The sequence below is a fragment of the Arvicanthis niloticus genome, chromosome 17 (genome assembly GCF_011762505.2).
Source record: "Arvicanthis niloticus isolate mArvNil1 chromosome 17, mArvNil1.pat.X, whole genome shotgun sequence".
Classification (NCBI taxonomy): Eukaryota; Metazoa; Chordata; class Mammalia; order Rodentia; family Muridae; genus Arvicanthis; species Arvicanthis niloticus.
Window position 1 is genome coordinate 11,866,501 of NC_047674.1, and position 15,942 is coordinate 11,882,442.

The 15,942-nt window shown below is 40.5% G+C and overlaps 1 protein-coding gene across 3 annotated transcripts in view; it reads left to right on the forward strand.

Moving 5' to 3' along the window:
* Hdlbp (high density lipoprotein binding protein) overlaps positions 1–15,942 on the forward strand; it is a 75,055-nt gene that overhangs the window by 14,604 nt on the left and 44,509 nt on the right. The window contains exon 1 of one of the 3 annotated variants that reach the window (XM_076914706.1): positions 3,184–3,324. The exons of the other annotated variants lie outside the window; for them this stretch is intronic. The gene's annotated coding sequence lies outside the window, so the exon portion shown is untranslated. Of the gene's footprint in view, positions 1–3,183; positions 3,325–15,942 lie in introns of those variants that run through there. 3 annotated transcript variants of the gene reach the window in all.

A 15,942-nucleotide genomic window follows, 5' to 3' on the forward strand; every position in this document is an offset into this window, starting at 1 on the left:
GCTGGGTGGTGGTGGCACACGCCTTTAATCCCAGCACTTGGGAGGCAGAGGCAGGCGGATTTTTGGAGGACAGCCTGGTCTACAGAGTGAGTTCCGGGACAGCCAGGGCTACACAGAGAAACCCTGTCTCCAAAAAAAAAACAAAAACAAAAACAAACAAAAAAACCTGAGCTCCAGTGATTGAAGCCCACTCTAGATAAGGATGAGATGTTAATAAACATTCTCTTGTCAGGATCACCAAGTCTTAACTGGGTAGCTAAATTATCAAGGGTGCTAGAACATGTTTGAGGAGACAAATAGGATACTGTTGATTTGTATTTGTCATACTTGTCTTTCAACTGGCTTTTTGATGAATTTTAAAGGGCTTCTGGACTCTAGATCCTGAGTTTCCATGCTTGTTATACGTAAAAATAACCTAGTCTGAAGGCCATCGAGTGATGTCAGTGCCCAGCTTTCTCAGGTCTACATGTTCTAATATTAATATTCTTATTAATAGACTCTTGATGTCCAGGTGTTCTTGTGAGTGCATTCTGTGACTGAGCTCAGGGCCTCGGGGCCTGCTGTCCTTTGACACCATTCTTTGGTGACACCATTCTTTGGTTGTTAGGAACTGTGGTGCTTGATGGTATGTGACATACTGTTCTGCAGCCAAGTTAGTGCTGCCTCTTCTCACTTTCTACACTGATCACCTTCATTAGCATAATTCCTTTGCCCTTCTGTTATCTTTTTCCAGGGAGGCAAGGGGCACTTAAGTTGGCTGGGGCCAGGGAGCAGTGGTTTGTGTGTCTGCCAGGTAAAAAAGGACATGCATAATACTGAGCTGCTGGAGGAGGAGTTTCTGACCTCTGAAGTTGTATTGGACAGAGCAGACAGGCTTAAGATGGGAAAGTGACTTCAAACAAATATAGTCCTTTTGTGGTATCATCTTTACTATAGATACTACTTGAGTATGTCTCAGGGATAGTCTCTAGGGTGTACTAACACTTTTGTGTCAAGCCTTCCCAGGACTGGGTTTCCCCACACCTGGGTTTTGTTAGTGCAGATTGGGGCTGTTCTTTAAGCAAAGACCCTCTCACCTGGAGTCAAGCAGTTAGGGACACAATCCTGGGTTCCTGGGGGAGGGAAAGTGGTCCTCTGGGGGTTCCTTGGCAGCAGCACCTGCAGAGCAGTCCAACCAGTGGAGGTTTGAAGCCTGGAGGGAAGCAGCTACTACAGTGGTTGCCATGCAGAGGCCTTGGGGAAATGGTAGCTGGAGAAAAAAGGGCTCTGACCCACCAATAAGTAAAGAAAAGAGGAAAAGAGAAACGTAAATAGTACAAGTAGAGAACTAACAAAGTTTTGAAACAGGTTTGGTTGGTTTGGTGTTTTTGAAATTAAGATAGAGGTGTCTGACTTGTAGTTGTGTTCTCTCAGGGACCCCTTTCCTCTATAGTGGTTCTAAATCCATACCTTACTTTATAATGTTAATAGACTTAATAGATTTTAGAATGTACATGACTAGAAACAGAATCATTTTGTAGGTATGGGGATTTTTCTTGTTTGTTTTGTAATATTGGGAATCAAACCTGAAACTTCAAGCATGCAAGGTAAGCACTCTAGCACTTAACTATATCCCCAACTGTATTAGGGTTCTCTAGAATAACAGAACTAAGAGAATGAATCAATCTCCTTCTCTCGTGTGTATAATAAATGTGTGTTTATTATATATCATTATATCATATATAATATACATGTTTTGTAATTACATATACTATGTATATAATAAATATCGACTGCCTTACAGGCTATGGTTCAGCTAGTCCAAAAATGTCTAGCTATAAATGTTCAAGAATCCAGCAGTTACTTAGCCCATGAGGCTGGATGTCTCAGCTGTATAGGCCGGTGTCTTAGGGTTTTCCTGCTGTGAACAGAGACCATGACCAAGGCAAGTCTTATAAAAGACAACATTTAATTCGGGCTGGTTTACAAGTTCAGAGGTTCAAAGTAGGAACATGGCAGCATCCAGGCAGGCATGGTACAGGAGGAGCCAAGAGTTCTACATCTTCATCTGAAGGCTGCTAGTGGAAGACTGACTTCCAGGCAGCGGACATGAGAGTCTTAAAGCCCACACTCACATCTTCCCATTTCAGAATAAGCAAAAATCTTGTAGGTGTGCCCTCCAGTTTTTGGATTTTCGTTAATTACAGATGTTGTCAAGATAACAACAAGAATAACCATCACACCAATCTTTTTCACTTTTATTTCTTTGATTTGTTTTTAATCCTGTGTGCATATGCATGCATTTATTTATGTGTCCTGCCAGATTTTTCTCTGAGGCAGAGGCAAGAGGATCTCTGTGAGATTACCAGCCTAGTCTAGAGTGAGCTCCATGGTGAAAAGCTATCTCAAACAGAGAAACTATACAAACCCTACTTCCCATACCCCTGACCCCCCCCAAAAAAAAAAAAAAAAAAAGAAAGAAAAAGTCTTACTTACAGGCCCAAGGGTCCTCTTGCTTTAGCCTTCAGAGTAGCTGAGGTTATAGGTCATCCTGATCAGACTTAACTGCTTTGTGTCCTTATTGTTAGGTTTTGCTCTAAAGCCTGAGTATATCTCAGGGACTCTTCTGGTTACTGTGAATGAAGTCAGATATGCTGCATTATCTTTGTGTATGCATGTTTAGCTGTTATGGGATAGATTAAACAGTCAAATATTTATAAGTATTTTAGGGCTGGAGGGATGGCTCAGTGATTAAAAGTACTAGCTGTTCTACCAGAGGACCTAGGTTTGATTCTTAGCATCAACATGACAGCTCACAACCATCTGCACCTCCTTTTCTAGAGCATCCAACACCTTTTTCTGGACTCGGATATCCTTGCATGTACTGGATATGTACTTGCATGTACATAGTACACATACATACTTGCAAACACCTATACTCATAAAATATTCAGATAGAATCATGAGTTGTGTTTGCTTTTCAGTTTTTAAAAATTAAAAAAAAAAGGTAATTCTCTAGATGGTGTTACAGCTTTGAATTAAATCTTAGAGAGACATCAATTTGAAGAACAAATTCTTTTCTTTTTGAAGCAGGGCTTCTATTTTGATACATTGTTTCTGCTGGGAGCTGACATGCCAGCCCCAGAGGACCAAAGTTCCCTATTACCTCTGTTACCTGCACAGTGAGCCCCACGGGATTGTAGGGTGGCCTCACACAGGAGGACTCTTAGCCTTCCTGGGCTTACCCTGGCAGTTTTGGGGACATCATAGTACGACCCAGAAAACTCAGGAGCCTCCTTAATTTACACAGATTCCAAAGATGGTTATCAGATCACTTTGAGATTGGTAAGTGCAAGGATGAAAAAAAGATGGTGTTACTAAAGAAAATCAGCAGAAAGTCTAGTATAGTCTCGCTTAACCCTGTGAGACATGAAAAATGCTTTGTTTTGGAGCGATGTTTTCTGTGTACAGACGCTGCTGTGGCTGTCCTCACCTTCTTGTCTTTGGCTAGCTATAATTTGGCAGCTATATAGCTGTTTGATTAAGTGAGAAAGGAACACTGAATGGGAGGAAGAGAAAGAAGGAAATATGTTCTTGCAAGTAAAGACCTTTTCAAGCTGTGCTGTTAATTTTACAGCCAGATCTTTATGCAGACCATGGCTGTGGAGCACTGATGTGATAATAGGGTGTTTTGTATTTTTGTTTTTCTTCATCAGATCTCACTGATAAGCTCCTGTAGTAAATTCTGCTATTGAATTGGCTGGACTCTGTTTCTGGTTGTTTTAGCATATTGATAAGTAACTTGTCATTCATTTATAAGTCTAGACATTTTTTTAAGTTCAGTGTATACTTTTACTCTATTCACTAAGTCCCACATCCAGACTTGATAAGGATATGCTTGCAAGGGAGCATGTAGGTCTGGTTTTTCCTCTTTTTGCCATTGCTGATTGGCAGTTGCTCCCTTACCTTAGTCCTTGGCCCTTGTATATGCCATGTGCTTACCAGTCTATAAGCAGATTTTTTTTAGTTTTTCATCTTGTTGTCCTTCAGGACAGTCTGTATTTGGGTCCATAGCACTGGTGGCAAGCTTCTCCTGGAGCACTGACTTCTGTCTGTTCCTGGGTGGGTGGGTTTCCACATGGACCTCTCTGTACATACCTGGCTGAGTTCAATAGTTTCCTAATAGTGTCTGTGTCTGTCTGTCTGTCTGTCTGTCTCTCTCTCTCTCTCTCTCTCTCTCTCTCTCTCTCTCTGTCTCTGTGTGTGTGTGTGTGTGTGTGTGTGTGTGTGTGTGTGTGTGTGTCTTGAACTGCTTTCAGGAACTTTGACAAAGTGAGTAAAAGGTTTGAGTATCATTGCATCTTTTTTGAAGATTTTTAGTTGTATATGTGAGTGCATATGTATGAGTGTATATGTACAAATAACCACACACATATATATAACGTGTGGAGACAATTTTAAAAATCTAGCAGGATTACACTCTTTCTCTGGGCTTTAGGGAAAAAACTGTACTTTGCTTCTTACAGCTTCTTAGTGGATACCAGGTCACCCCATTTCTGCCTCTTTCTGTATAGCTTGCTCCTTTTTCTTACTATTCTGCCTCTCTCACAAAGACACATATAATGAACTTGGAGGAGAGCAAGCATCTTTGTGATAAAATCTCCTGGACTAAGACTTGACATCATCTCCCGTATCCAGGTTTTCTTGCCAACCTAACACACACTCCATTATGAATGTATAAAACTTCAGTTTTGCCAGCAATTTGAACTCTTTCCGTCAGTGTTTCTAGGACTTAAGAACAACAAAAGAGGTTTTTTTCTAGACATGTCATTTGCAGATAGTGATATTTGTCTTCTTGCTTAGTTATTTCTCCTTAAGTTGCTTGTTTGCCAGTCTTTGATGCTAACATGTTGTAACTTAGTTGCTCATTCCAGCATAATTGTAACTTTACAATAAATATAATATCTGCTACTTCTGAGAAATAATATTCATGTAGACATTTCCCAAGAAAACTGTAGAAAGCAAGGAATCAATGTGAAAGTTCCTCAGTCTCTGGATTTTCTTTTCTTTTTTAATTTGCCCTCTGTCAGTCAGTTTCTGTGTTGTTTACACTCCTTTAAGCTAAAAATACATTTATATAAATACAAATTTGCTAGAATTAAATCGTATTTGCATATATAGAATAAATCTACTAAGCTGTAATGTTCTCTTAAGTTTTATTATTGATTTGGTAGGCTAGTGTTATACTTAAATTTTTACATGTTTATATATGATTTGAATTGATAGTCTCTTTGTAACATCCACTCCTTGTTTGGGAGTAGGGGGAGGCAGAACCATGTGTGCTCTGTTTTCCTCTGGGGAACCCTCCTTTCCACCAGGTAGAAACCTTGTGTTTTGGATAGAATGGCTCAGCTGTGTAGATAGATGCTGGTTAGTTTGCTATGGCCCCTTCACTGCAGTTATTGGTCCCTTAATGGGTTCAGAACCCAATTACTGCCAGTGAAATACCAAAATAATTAGTGAGGCCCCCATGAGGGAAGGAAGCTCTTATTTCCTTAGGAGATACCAGATGATATAATTACTACTGTTTGTAACATTGTTCTTGTTTCCGAAGTGGGCATAAGGCAATTCTATCTGTCTCTCTGTCTTTCTCTGTGTGTGTGTGTGTGTGTGTGTGTGTGTGTGTGTGTGTGTGTGATCTTTGTCAAACTAGAGTTACTGATCTTTTTTTCAAAGAAACTGACACTTGAAGGTTTTGTTTGTTTACTTGTTTCCTTTTTCTACTTCATGGATGGCTGGGATGGCTAGGATTTGTTTGTTTGTTTGTTTGTGTGTTTTGGCTTTTGATGCGGGGTCTCACTGTACAGTCCTGACTGGTCTACAACTTCTGGCTCTAAAGCTACTAGACTTATAGATATATATGACCTCAACTTGGCCTGATTTGGTAAACTGAGTTTTGTTGTTGCTTTTGGTTTTTATTTGACCAATTCTTTTGTTTATTAATTCCTCTGACTGTTGGTTTTCTCTATCTTGCCTGTGAGTACCTAATTCACTTGCTTTCATTTTTCCCTATAATATAGGTGTGCTTTACCAAACACTGAGTACCGCTTTAGTCAAAGACTTTGGTAGATAATGCTCTTTGCTCTTTTTCTTTTAAGAATATTTTCCTTAGGAGAACCTTGAAATATACAAAAACAAACCTAGAATATTTCAATACTGCCATCCAACTTTTGTTATCGTATTTTATCTTCACATCTCTGTGCATTGGTTTTTGCTTTTAATATTTTAAAGCAAATCTCAGTCTTTCTATCATTTCTTTACTTTAGTGTATTACCTTTAGTAGATGTGAGGCTGAAGCCATAGCCACTTTACCATTGTCAAATCTTACTAATATCATTTAATATGTATCATGTAATTCAAATTACCAGATGTCACAAGACAATATTTTTATACTTGGCTTCTAGAAATTAGGGTCAAAGGTCCTCTTATTTGCCTTAAGCTGGCTCTTAGAAAATCTGTAAAAATGTATTTTCTCTTTATAAAATTTTCCTTTAAATAGTTCATTTATGAGAGTATAGGGTGTCTGTGCTGTAGGATGTCAACATTTTATATTTGGTTTGCTACATTTTGTGTTCTTCAACATGATTTTGTCACCCTTACTTTACCTGTAAATTGGAAGTATTTTGAGGGCTGGAGAGATGGCTCAGTGGTTCAGAGTAAGTACTACTTCCCCAGAGGACTCGAGTTTGTTTCCTTGCACCCACATCAAGAGCTCACAATTGCTTCTGACTTCTTCTCCAGAAGGACCAGGAACCTCTGACTTCTGTCAAAGCACACGCACAGGCACACACAATTAAAAATGAAAGAAATCTTTTTTATAAAAAGAATATTTATAGACATTGCTGGATGTTTAGTGCATGATCAGGAGGCATGCTGTCTGACATAGGGCAGGGCAGTGGATACAGACAATGACATTGGGATGATTTGTAAAGTTCTTTGTCAGCCAGTTCTCTAGTAGGCTAACATTCATCTTGCTTGTTGCTTGGGTCCTTTGTTTCATTGGAGTATTGGTTTCCTGTTGGAGCTGTTCAAATTACCAGATTGCAACTGAAATGGTTTTTGCTGAGCTAGTCAGAGGGTCATTAGAATGGCTCCTTATAGTGGCTCCTGGGCTCCCTTGCATTATTTTCTCTTGGTAAAAGCCATTATCTAGCTTGTGGCTCTCTTCTTCCTACAGGTATACCTTCTGATACATAGATAGAAAATATGCTCCCCCCCACACACACACCATGGGTATGTGTATGCTAGATCAGTACTCTTATCACTTGAACTATATCCCCCACACCTTTGATCTTTTTGTTTGTTGGTTGGTTTTGAAATATGAGTCTCATATCACATAGGCTGGCCTCTGGAATGTGGAATAACCTTAAACTTTCTGGCCTTTCTGCCCTTGTGTCCAAGTGTTTCAATTACAGGAGTTGTTCCACGCCTAGTTTGACCTAGATGCTACGCCTCAAACCTAACTCACGCTAGAGATAGTGCTCAGGGGCTGAGAGCACTCACTCTTGCCGGAGATGCTTTCCCAGTTCCCAGTACTTTACAGTACTGGTGCTTTACAGCCGTCTATAACTCCAGGGGACCTAACACCCTATTCTGACTTCCGCTGGTACCAGGCATCTTTGTGCTGCACATATGTGCATGTAGGCAGAATATTCCTACACATAAAATAAATCTTTTTTTAAAAAATTACAAAAAAAAAAAAACAAAAACAAAAAACTGGGCCACTAAGCAAACCTTCTCAGAGCTGAGCTATATCCCCGGACCAACTTTTGTAAAAAATGATTTATATGTGTGTGCTATATGGGGGTTGGAGGTTATGTGTATGCAAGTGCAAGTGCCCATGGAGCACATCCCCTGGAACTAGAGTTACAGGTGATTATGAGCCATCAAATATAGGTACTAGGAACCAAACTTCAGTCCTTTGCTAGAGAAGCAAGAACTCTTTCTTTATGGGTATAAACTATTGACCCAGCCCTGAGATAGGATCTTACTATGTTGCCCAGAGCATCTGTCTCTGTGTGTGTGTGTGTGTGTGTGTGTGTGTGTGTGTGTGTGTGTGTGTGTCTGTGTCTGTGTCTGTGTCTGTGTGTATGTAAATGCTATAGTGCACATGGAGATCAGAGGATGACTCACGAGATTTTGTTCTCTCATTCATCCATGTGATTCCTAGGGATCAAACTCAGGTCCTTAGACTTGGCATCAGTCACTTGTATCCACTGAGCGATCTCTCTGGGTCTAGTTGTAATTTTTACACACAGATGTGTCATTTTGTTTGTCCTGAAAGCACTAAAGAAAAAAGGTGATTTATTTATCAGTGTTAAAAACATATTGAAATTAGCAACTTACACAGGTGAAAAGGGGAAGGGGATTAGAGCTTCTTATCTAGAATTTTGATATGTTGGTAGTTATATGTCTGTCACTGTAACAATTCTAAGAGTCTGGTATTGTCCATATTGAGACGCCTGCTTGATATGCTTTAACTACTTCATGTTGTTGTTGTTGTTGTTATTGTTGTTGTTGTCGTTTTGGGGTTGTTACTTTTAAATATTTTTTATGTGTGTAGGGTTTTGCCTGCATGTATATAAATGAACTAAGTGTATGCAGTATCTATAGAATCCAAAAGAGAGTGTTGGGTCCTCTAGAATTAGAGTTAAAGGTAAGTATAAACCAGCATTTGGGTGCTGGGAATCAAACCTAGGTCCTCTTAAAAAAAAAAAACAAAAAAAAGTTGGTGCTCTTAATTGCTAAGCCATTTCTCCAGCCCTGTTTTTTGTGTTGCTTACATGCCTGTATGTGTCTATAGTGTGCATATATGGACACAAATGGAAGCCTGAATTTGATTGCTCTCCAATTTTAGTGAAGTCTCTCACTGAACCCAGAGGCTTGCCCCAGAGAATCCATCTCTGCTTCCCCCAATGCTGGGATTACAGGTGGCTTCCACAACTGCCTGACTTTGACATGGGTTCTAGTGACCCAAAGTCCTCACTCTTTTTGAGGCAAAGTTTTTATATCCACTGAGCTATCTCCCAGGCCCCATGTCTCCTTGCTTTCTGCAACAATAAAATGGCCCGTACTACCAGTATCTGTTTCAGGCCTAGAGCCATTTCTCAATGACTCCTGCCTGGCCCAGTGGGAATGATGCTAACTTCCACTAGGTTGCTTCTCATGCAGGCAAACATAGGAAGTGTACCCCAGACTAGAATGAAAAGACATATAGATACTTCCAGTCCAAATAATAATTTATGGGGTTTTTACTTTAATGTTTACCTTATTCTGAATATTTTGATTCTTAGGAATATAAACTTGACTACCAAGTTATATAGACTATAATAAACATAACAGAAGACTGTGTACATCTTTAGTATATATAGCCAATATCAGAATAAGGAAACAAGTTGTGCTTTATAATTTATTTTACAGTTCTCTGATTTGTATGGTTCTAAAAGTAAAGCTTTCCTACCTCTGATCCCCCTTTTGTTATCCCTTTTCCATTGTTTCTCCCTCCCACCTCCATGGCTGGGAAAATAAAAAGAACTACTTGGGTCTTGACTATACTACCTGCCTGCCTTCTATTTTTGAAAATGTATATTAATTAGACCATATAATAGACTTGGCAGTTTTGCTTTCTTACAAAAGAAAGTACAAGTGCACTGTTGGGACCCGAGCTGGCCCACGTTCGGGCGCCAAAAAATGTTGAGACCCGCACTAGTCCCACATTTGGGCGGGCAAAAAATGTCGCAGCCCAAGCAAAATGTTGAGGCCCGGGCTGCCCCAAGTTTGGCGGCCACTGTATCCTGGTCCAAGCTGCTGCTCCGGTCCGCGGGTCAGGGTTCAGCAAGAGAGAGAGGGTGAGGGCGGACTCGAAGAATGGAGACCAGACAGAGTGTGTTTCAATCCTGTTTATTCTTCAGTCTCTCTTCTTCTCTCCAAGTCCCAAGTCCTAAGTTCCTAGTTCCTAGTGCCTCCAAGTTCCAAGTTACCTCTTCCAAGTTCTCTCCCAAGTGCCTGCTTCTCTGTCTCCTCTGTCTGTGTCTGATTCTCTGTTCTGTTCTGTTCTGTCTCTGCCTTTTATATGTCTCACTTCTAAGCCATGCCTTTTGGTCACACCCTTAGGTCTTGTCTCTAAATCTGATCTCTACACTTCTAAGTTACACTCCTAAGTTACACACCTTTAATCTCACACACCCAAGGTATTTAAACCAAGATTATCAGAGTGTGCTCAGCTGTTGTAGGCTATTGTAATCCAAGTCTCATGTCAGGGTATATGACTCAAGATGGCTGAAAAGCTGATAGCCACTTTCTGCTAAAAGTCGGCCCCCAACAGGTCCCCCCTTTTAAATTTTTTTCAAAAGGGAAGGCTGGGAAAACTTACGGAAACCGTGCCTGTCCTAGGTTGGAACAAAGGAACCCAGCCTCCCTTTCCCGTCCTTGGATACTCAACAGCCATTGGTTGAGCTCCTGTCTTAGGATGGTGAGGCCTCCCTCTTTTAGGGGCAAGGGTCTCAGTATGCTCTCTTACCAGTCACTGACTATTCTGGCGTAAGTTAGGGGATATACCTCATTAGTCTTGATGACAGAGGTTTTACAATCCCTTACTTCCAGCCTGTAATAATGGACCTGTGTGGGTTTCGTTTGAATAGCATCTCATACAAAAGCCATCAGTTTGTTGAACCGCATGGACCCAAAAGACAAGAGACTTAATGCCTGAATAGTTAGTATGACAGCAACACTCTTTTTTAAGGGCAACACATAACTCCCTCTATCAGAGGAGTAAAAAGTGTAAGCTTCTTCTATTCTGCTTATGTCTTATATCAGAATCTAAATCTATAGAAATACAAAACTGACCATAGCTTTGATCTAAAGAAAACAAGTAAGGAAATCCCTGTTCCTGCTCTAGTCAATCTCAAACCCAAAAAACAACTATAGTAACTGTGGTAGTGGGTTTTCTCCTGGGTCTAAACAATCTAAATTCCCACTAAATCTAAAACAATCTAGTTCCCCACTAAATCATAAGTCAGGGAATCAAGAGTCCAATAGAGCCACCCTGGAGATTCAGGTGGTGATGTCTCCTTCAGCACTGATAACTTCCCAAGTCAGGTTTACTCGTTGATCTGAAGCATCTTCATGTTTCCTGTGAAGAAAAAAATGCTCTTCTCAGGGGGTTTTTCCTCCCTGGATTTGTTATTGTTGTCTATTTGTTTAATCAGTCTCTCTGGCAGCCAACGTGCAGCATCTGCAGTTTGGGAATATATGCAAACAGAACCTCTTTCCCAGATAAGCACTGGACCTGGCCCATTCCAGGTTCCAGTTAATGGGTCTTTCCAGAGGACTGTTGGAAAATTCTTTTTGGTATCAGGATGCCAGAATCTAGCAGATTTTCCTTCAGAATCCAAATTTTAAAAATTTAAAATAAAGAGTGCATGATGAAGGATATTTCTGGGGGATCCCTTGGTAGGGTACCATTCCCCCTTTTTAATTTTTTCAAATTGACATTTAATGGTTTGATGTGCCCTTTCTACTATACCTTGGCCCTGTGGATTATATGGAATACCCGTTTTATGTAGTATTCCCAATCTTTCACAAAATTGGTGGAAACTGGAGCTTGTATAACCTGGGCCATTGTCAGTTTTTATCTGCTTAGGCACACCCAATACAGCGATTGCAGCAAGCATATGAGTGATCACATGCTTGCTTGCTTCTCCAGTTTGTAATGTTGCATAAATGAAACCACTGTATGTGTCTACACATACATGTATATATTTTTGCTTGCCAACTTCATTATAATGAGTAACATCCATTTGCCAGATACTGTTTGGTATCAGTCCCTTTGGATTTACACCCAAATGAGGAACTGGTAAAAGTTTAACACATGATTGACATTGTTTAACAATTTGTCTAGCTTGTTCTCTGGTAATTTTAAACATAACTTTTAAAGTTTTAGAATTAAGGTGATGTAACTCATGAGCCTTTATGGCCTGATCCAAATTAGATTGCTGATCTGATAAAGTCACTGCAGCTATATGAGTAGCTAGGTCTGCCTTGATATTTCCTTCAGAGAGAGAACCTGGTAGCCCAGTGTGGGCTCTCAGGTGTCCTATAAAGAATTTACACTTTCTCCTCAAAATTAATTGTTGGCACTGTAAAAACAAATCAGCTGCTTCTGAGGAATGCTTTATTTGTGCAGCAGTTTCTAGCAGCGGGATAGACTGAGCTATATATGAGCTATCTGTATAAATATTAATAGTTTGATTTGGAAATGCTTGAAACACCTAAATAACAGCATGTAATTAAACCAATTGAGCTGATAAAGATGATGTAGCAAAAGAGATTACTTGATCCTTAAAGGTATAAGCAGCTGTTCTTGATGAGGAACCATCAGTGAAAACTAGCAATGCTTCCTTGATAGGTTCATGTGCAGTACGAGATGGAAAAACAAATTCATGATGATTACATTTGAGACTGGACTGTTGTGGGCCCCAAGCTATAATACAATGTTTATAACCGAAGTTGCCAAGAAACCACTTTTTCTTTGACTGTGTGTCTTGGAAATGCTACTGTGCACCATAGCCAGAGACCTGCCCCTGCCTTCCACGCTGTGTGTTGCCTCTTTGTGGACTCAGGTTTATTCACCCTGCTTTCTTCTGGAAGTTGTGTTTGTTTCCAAACTTTGAAGCTGTTTCTCACTGTCTCTGCTCTTGCCCTTGCACATCATTCTTCCTTGCTAGTTAGACTAGACAGCCTCTTTATCAAATTCTGAACCTTGCCACTGACACTCTTCCCACATGCCGTCTAAGATCTGCTTGCAGAACACTCCTCATCCTTTGTTGCTGAGCTGCTTGGCTCTCTCTAGTTTGGAGTCATGAATTGTCTTTATCTTCCTTCCTTCCTTTGTGTGGTTCTGGTTTACTAGTAGAAAATGCAGTTGGTGCTCTGAGGAGGTGGATCAGTTAATAAAGTGCTTGCTTCAGAAACATAAGGATCTGAGTTTGATTCTACATTTAAAAGCTAGACTTAATCAGATTTTGAGACTCAGGCATTTCATCCCAGTTCTCAAGAAACAGATATATCTACAAGTTCAAGGCCAACCTGTTCTTTACAGTGAGTTCCAGGCCAGTCAGAAATACATAGTGAGCCCTTGTCTTCCAATTCCCTTCCAAAGAAACCAGACATAGTTTTGCACCTTTTTAATCCCAGAGCACTGGGGAGACAGAAACAAACAGAAATCCTTGAGGCTCACTGGCCAGCTAAACCTAACTGAAGGTTGTTCTCTGTCCTTCATACAAAGAGTGCACACAAGCAAATTATACTTTGTCCTTTAAAATAGGCATTCTCGATTAACAGGTGAAAAATATTCAAGTCCCCAGATGTGAATCAGTTTTTCTCTTAAATTGTGGCACCCTAATTTTAAAGTCAATGTTTTGGCTATCTAATTCAAGATGGAAGAAAATGACTTTGTTCTTATATAGACATAGTAATATCAATGCAGTTTAACATTGAATTAATTCTTTGCACAGACAGGAATTGTTTTCAGGAAGTCTTTAAGTCAAAAAGTGAGATTTAATTCCAAAGAGGTGATACCATAGAAAGATAGTACTGAAAAAAGGAGGCAGTCTATCAGCTCATTTGACAGATGAGGAAAGGCCAGATGGGAGGGATGTCCAATGTCACCAAGCAGGTGACACCCTGAGTTCCATGGGCTGTAATTTTTGGAAAAGTAGAGAACCCACTTCGTTTTCTGATGTTTTGTTTCTTTTGTAGAAAACACATTGCTATTTGGATAGAACTGGTCTTAAGCTTAATCTTGTAAACTTTTTTCTTTTTTGTTTTTGAGACAATCTCAATGTATCCCAAGCTGGCCTAGAATTCTCTATTTAGCTGAGAGTGTCCTTGAATGTCCTTATCTTTCAAATTCTTAAGTATTTGCATCTATTCCTTTAGCCAGCTTTGTATCCATAACAAAGCTTTTTACAAAAATGAGCTTAATCTAGTTTGTAACCTGATTGGAACTTGTAGGAAGAAAGTTAAAAAACATTCAAATAAAATTCTCAAGTTATAACTTGATGACCATGGTCAGTTGTTAAAGTATTTTGTTTCTTATAGTCCAGTGAGATTTATAGTGAGAATATTAAAAGTAGTAACTCTGAGGGAAAGCTGTCCTTTATAACCATTTCAGTCCTTCTCCTCCCCAAAATACTATTAATTGTTGAGGCTGGATTGCTGTGGACTCCAGGTCATGTGGAGCCAGAGTTTCTTTGAATGAAGCCTCTCTGCTGGGCAAGGGGAGGCAGAGGCAGGCAGATCCCTGTGAGTTTGAGACTAGTCTGGTCTACTGAATGAGTTCCAGGACAAACAGGGCTACATAGTTGACCCTATCTTGAAAAAGAAAAGAAAGAAAGAAGAGAAAAAGAAGCCCCTAAGAAACCATGCAAGTCAAGTGATCCTCGTGGGTTAAGATGCAGTGATTTGCCGGGCAGTGGTGGTGAGCGCCTTTAATCCTAGCACTTGGGAGGCAGAGGCAGGTGGATTTCTGAATTCGAGGACAGCCAGGGCTATACAGAAAAACCCTGTCTCGGAAAAAAAAAAAAAAAAGATGCAGTGATTTATAAAATTACTTTCAAGGCCTGTTTCTTGGGGTGGTGGCGGGGGTGTTCTTTGTTTTTTTGGTGAGGGTAAGGTAGGAGGTAAGCATAGGAAGACTGTATACTGCCAAGTTACTCCTGAGTATGGTGCTATAGATTGACAGAACTTAGCTGGCGCTGTTCCCCAGATTGTCGAATACCTCTATATTGTTTTCCCAGAGTACACAGGTTCACGTGTTCCTTTTGGTATTTTGTGATGCTAGAAATTGAAATTACTTGCTAGCATAGTAGCCAGTTCTGCCATTTTTCCTTCCCCAAGTAGAAGTTTCTTTGTTGAAAGTAAGGGGCACCACATTTGTAAGCCCTTTGGGTGAGCAGTGTATAAATACTGTTTTTCATGTGCTGCCCTCTCAACGTCATTGCACCATGAAGCACTTCCTTTACCAGTTTGTTGGCATTCATGTTAATCAGGATTGTCTGTCCTTGCCTCCTCTCCTTTCTCTCTTCTCCTCCTCTCTCCCCTCCCTTCCCTTCCCCTCCTTTCTCCTCACTCTCCTTTCTTTTTTCTATTCTCTGTGACTTAGTGTCCATCCAGTGAGATACTACACATACACAACCTTTCTAAAACAGAGTTAGTTGTCTTTTTCTGTTCCGCGCGCCTCCCGTGTCCCCTCCGCCCGTGGAAGAGTTACACAGTTACACGTGAGACAGAATTCGGGTAGTTACCACAGCGAGGCTTTAATCTGTATCAGCAGACGTGAAAGACCGCGGAAGGGCCAAAGACAGGAAGAGGCACAGCTTAAATACACCCTAGAGTGACGTATTCACTTCTGATTGGCTGTTCGCTCATCACCCCATATTACGCCCCGGATGGGCAGTGACTTTTGGCGCGCTTTTGCCTTTTTGCACCTGCGCAGTTAATTGTTTACTAGTGGAGGACACGATGTCCGAGCCATCTTGGAATGTCGGATTATACCACCGCTAACAGCGGCTTCCTACATTTTTCTGTTCAGTGGCACTGGATATAAAGTTGTTGAGGTCCTCTTACTAGACTGTAGTCAAGGCTCTGATGTCTGCCACTTACTGAATGTTGGGTAGAGTGCTGAGACCTTGGTCCTCCTGCTTGAAATAGGTCTGCTGATTAGGTTCCACTTACTTTCTTAGGTAAATCAGACTTACATGTATAGCTTCTAGAATTTTCTATGCCTTTTTTAAAAGTAGATCCAGAACATAAGAAACTCAAAAACAGGGCTGGAAAGATGGCTCAGAGGTTAAGAGCACTGACTGCTCTTCCAGAGGTCCTGAGTTCAATTCCCAGCAACCA